This window comes from Gekko japonicus, unplaced genomic scaffold (assembly GCF_001447785.1).
Source record: "Gekko japonicus isolate JY-2015 unplaced genomic scaffold, Gekko_japonicus_V1.1 scaffold197, whole genome shotgun sequence".
NCBI classification, from domain to species: Eukaryota; Metazoa; Chordata; class Lepidosauria; order Squamata; family Gekkonidae; genus Gekko; species Gekko japonicus.
In genome coordinates this window covers 1,156,897-1,162,365 of record NW_015176458.1, presented here as the reverse complement: position 1 = coordinate 1,162,365, position 5,469 = coordinate 1,156,897, and positions in this window count along the sequence as shown.

Here is a 5,469-nt window from a genome sequence, read left to right as displayed (position 1 = left end):
TACATTGGTAGCATGATGATATATTAGAGCGCACACTAATTAAGAGTCTGAGTTTTATTTGCTGATCATATCTGGTAACCCTCCTCTGTTCAAAGGCACTCAGGATATATGGTAGTGAATGCCAACATACCACCTGGGGTAGGCGTGCCAACTTCCAGGTGGTGGCTGGTGATCTCCTGCTATTACAACTGATCCCCAAATGACAGAGATCAGTCCACCTGGAGGAAATGGCTGTTTTGGAAGGTGGACCCTACAGCATTCTATCCCACTGAAGACCCTCCTGCTCCCAAACCCCACCCTCTTCAGGCTCCTTCCCCAAATCTCCTAGTATTTCCCAACATGGAGCTGGCAACCCTAAGGTGCCAAAAAAAACTGCCAATGCGTTGACTCTTGGGAATAAGATTACATGAAGCTGCCTTCTACTGAATTAGCTCCATGGTCTCTCAAGGTCTCTCGTGTGATTAACACATGGAATTCACTGCCACAGGAGGGGGTGGCGGCTACAAGCATGGACGGCTTCAAGCGGGGATTGGATAAACATATGGAGCAGAGGTCCATCAGTGGCTATTAGCCACAAGGTATAGATAGGAACTCTGGGGCAAGTGATGCTCTGTATTCTTGGTGCTTGGAGGGAGACAACAGTGGGAGGGCTTCTAGTGTCGTGGCCCCACTGTTGGACCTCCTGATGGCACCTGGTATTTTTGGCCACTATGTGACAGAGTGTTGGACTGGATGGGCCATTGGCCTGATCCAGCATTGGTTTCTCTTATGTTCTTAACATTTTCTACTCTGACTGGCAGCAGCTCTCCAGGGGAAAAGGTCTTTCCATATCACTTTATTCTAGAAGAAGGAGGAGGAAGAGGAGGAGGAGGCTGGATTTATACCCCACCCTTCACTACCCAAAGGAGTCTCAGAGCGGCTTACAAACTCCTTCCCCTTCCCCTCCCCGCAACAGACACCCTGTGAGATAGCTGGGGCTGAGATAGCTCTGATAGAAACTGCTCTTTTTCAAGGACAGCTCTTATCAGAACTATGGCTTGCCCAAGGTCATCCAGCAGGTGCAAGTGGAGGAGTGGGGAATCAAAACTGGTTCCCCCAGATTAGAGTCCACACACTTAACCACTACACCAAACTGGCTCAGGAGATATCAGGGACTGAATTGGCAATTTATGTCACATAGATTCCCATTTGTTGGGCCAGGGCCCCAGTGCTATGGAATTCCATCCCATGGAAGTTTCATTTGGTTCTCTCTCTCTCTCTTTCATCTTCCTGAATGCTGGTTAAAACTTTTTCTAAAAAAAATTGTCCCTTGTTAAGGAATAACTAGGTTAATTTCACTGTTTCTCTGCCAGATTTTCTAAATGAAATTACCATATTTACTCAAAAGGAAGATGACCCTGAATGTAAGAACTGGATGTAATTGTAAATGGTATGTGAATGTAAGATCACTCCATTTTTTAATGGCATACCTAGATGGGGGACTAGTCTTGCTGGCTTATGGTGACCCTGTAGGGTTTTCAAGGCAAGAGACAGTCAGAGGTTGTTAAAACAAACAACTGGGTCTTGCGATTGCAGTCTTGCAATTGACTAAGTACAATATTTGAATTGGGTAATCGTCTTGCTTAAAAACATTTTCTAGTAAATAAAATAAATAAGAAATAAACCTGCCCGTGTGTTTGAACCCTGCACCCCATACAGAACTTTCTTATAACTTGAGTTTACCTCAACCACAGATGCATTGTCCTGCCCCTTTCTAGTTTCAAAGGTGGCATGGGACTTAATTATCTAGCCAATGAAGATGACATATAATATAATGATATAAGCAAGCTCCATCTGTCTCTCAGAGGTGTTTGCCACATGTTGCTGATACACCCAACCTCCCGTGAGGCATCATGGAACTATCTGGTTACTTGAGGGCCAAGCAGGAATTCCTGTCAGGGATACCTGTTAGGGAGAACATTTCTCACCTATTTCATGATGCTTCTATGGGACGGTACAAGTCAATATGATGTTTGACTTAGGGTTAGGGTACCAATTACATCTTGGAAAATCCTTGGAGTTGAGTAATACCTGGAGAGGAAAGTTAGTTCAGTGAAGATGTGATGCCATAGAGTCTGCCCTATGAAGCTGCTATTTCCTCCAAGGGAACTAAACTCTGTAGTCTGAAGGTGTAATTCCAGGAGAACTCCTCTAGCCTTCCACCTGAAACTTGGTAACCCTACTATAACTAGTTTTGGGAGGCTGTAGGACAAGTTGATTGTGATCTGTAGAGAGCACCCTAAGGCACCATCTATTGATGGGGGACCATTCCTATAACAGCTCATCATTTCTTCCATAGCAGGGTGGGTTGAGAGAAGATGTTCTTGGTGCTAAGGAGCAACAACCAAATCCTCAGTTGTCTATATTAGGGATGGGCACGAACTGGAAGATGAACTAAAGTTCGTCATGAATTTCGGGCAGTTCATGGTTTGCAAAGCAATGTTTGTAAACTGAAGAACCACCATGAACTTCCACAAATTTAGATGCAGTTCATAGTGGTTCCGCAGGGGTCTTAAAAGAGCAGCTTTTTGTGGGGAGCAGAAAGCAGGGGTTTCCAAACAGCCGAGCGGTGGGGACTACCACTCAGCTGTTTAGTCTAAATAGCTCAGAGCAGCATTAGTGAAGACAATGTGGAGAACCCTTGTCATATGGAAGCAGTCTAGGATAAATGTCCAAAAATAAGACACCACTAACTCCTGATAGTTTCCAAGTATCAGTAGAAGTTGTGTTCACCCTGTCTCTCTCCCTCTGCCCCTTTCTGCTCATTTATGGGCCAAAGAGCATCAATTCCATATAGTCTCCTTGTGCTTTTTTGATAGGGTTTGTTGTGACACACTGTTTGATGGATATTGCTGAGTGGATTAGCTTTTCTGACACATCACTTAGAAACTTGGAAAAGTCCATGGAATAGCTGAAAGATATATCTCATTTTAAGCTTGTTTTTCATTTCTAAATGTACATGCAACCTGCCAAATCCATCATGCAATTACACCTCGGATTCTAGTGGAATATGTTAACATTTCATATCTACTGGGATATCGATCGACTTCTACTTGCAGAAATTGTTCAAAGTTCATTGTGTTTCCAATTGTACTTCCTCTTGCCCCTGACATTCCAAACTGGGAGGAGCAGGTCTTTCAGGTGGGTTTTTTAAAAAGTTTTTTGCTGAAAAATGACACCAAGTTTTTCTGCAATTTTCAAAAAAACTCTGAATTCACGGAGGCAGTGTATACAATGGGGAAAGAAAATAATAATATTAAAAATAAGTTTTCACATGGGAGGAATGTGGAACGGTAGAACCTATTAACACAAATAAAATTTTTGTGTATTTTTTAAAAGAAAGATTTTTATCTGTATCCTTGAATATAAAATATAAAGTAATAATACTGTAATGCCCCATTAAAATACAGTATCAGGCAGTGATTTTGCAGGCATGGACCATTGCAATATATTCGAGTTTCGTATAATTTATTCCTACTTAGTATATTTCAGGCATTTTATTAAATATTCAGTAATGATGTTGAAAAATGCAAGCATTAAAAAATAACTAAGCAGTGAAATATCTAATAATGTTAATATTTACTACTACTCCTAGGCAAAAGACTAAACACATTTTAGGAATTGAAATCCAATGAGATTGCTCAAAGCAACACTTTTAATGATTTAATGTTTGATTTTTTTTGGCGTGAAAATAATCTATGGTCCCAGTCACACGCGCTGGATATCATGGGGGGGAGGCGTGGCTAATTGCCCGGCGCAGTTTGATCTGCGATTACACGATCAGATGCGCCGGTGGCACACCACCGGTCCTTCCCTCGGCGCCGGCGGGTAAACGAGGGACCGAAGGGGAATGCCGCACGCTGGCGCGATCACACCACAGGCGTCTAGAGGCAGCACATGGCAAACGTTTGCTAGTACCTTGGAGGTACTAGTTTTTTAACTCGCATTGTTGGCGGTAAGCCATGGGTGCGCTCCACTTCCCAGATGTTGGGATGTGATCATGCCCGGATAATCCGCCCACCATTCGTGCCTCTCCCGCGGCAACTTTGTCGTGTGACCGGGGCCCGTGTTGAACTTTTGCCAAGCACTGCAAAAATCTAGTGCTTAAAATATGTAGGATTTTGCTGTGATAACCACTTCATAGAAAACTGATCATTATTCAGCATACATTAGAATGATATATGTCATATGTCCTTATATAAAGTATATATTTTCCCCTTTCCTTTTTGAATTGTGTTTTGACATTTTAAGATTGTTTATGAAGGAGCTTTACACGGATTACTAAACTGGCCCCTTCTAATGTTGTTATTTGTATTAGGATTCCATTGAAGGCCATGTCTATATGTCAGGTGGGCTCATTTACATAAAAACGTATTGCTTAAGGATTTGGGATCAGCGTACGTTTCGTGGAATTTGATGCAGTACAACACAACCTTCTCATCAACAGAAAGGGAAGCCCAGGATGCCTTCTCCTTTTCCTTCAGGGCTTTCTGCTCAGAAGAGAGGTTTTTCGGATAGTCAGCTGGGGGCAGAGGAGTGGCCCAACAGTCAACACACACAGTGTCATGGGTTGGGCTTGGGATGAGAGGCAGAACTCAAGTCTGGTCTGAGGTCATTGCGAGGAGAGTCAGAGCAAGAGCCAAATCGTGAGTCCGAAAGAGGGTTCATCCGAAGCAGGGGTCAGGAAGCCAGGAATCTGAGCCAGAGTGGTGGTCCGAGGACAGAAGCCGAAGGTGGATGCAAGGCATGCATGGAAGTGTCTTGTTGCTTCCATGAGAGCCTAATTCTGAGTGGGAGTTATATAGGCCTCTGGCCAGGCTTCCCATGGTGGCAGCGGCGCTCCTTCTAATACTCAGGACTCGGTGCTCACCTTCCCTGCCAGTGTGCATCTTGACGGCAAGTGGCTCTGCAAAGCCACTCCCTTAGCTGAACCACCCATGGAGATGAGTCAGGCGGGCTCCCTGAATGCATCTGTGCCTCCTCGGCTGCTGCAGGACCAGGTGTTGGGTTTACAGTCTCAGGCGCTAGCAAGCTATCAACTTGTGAGGAGTCAGAGGGGCTGGCTTCTGCTTCTGGCAATGCTGGTGCCTCTGACTGTGATGCCAACTGAGGCAGGGACTCGGTGTCGTCACCGCCGCTCATGACACGCAGGCACACTGAAATCCTCTGCTTTTACAGTACCATACCCATGAGTACCATACCCATGATGAAAGTGGAAATGGCCCACTTGCCAGTAAGGCTACATGCCCTAGAAGCCAACATCCTGCCACCACCAGCCGCACTCCAAGCCCACTCGTGTCCTCTAAGCCCACAGTCTGAGTATGGAAACGGCCCCCCAAAATATTGAACTGCCTCCCCAGAGGCTGTCCCCTTGTACCACCATCTTCCCACCAATAGGTGAAGGGTTTTTGTGTGTGGATGTGTGTCATT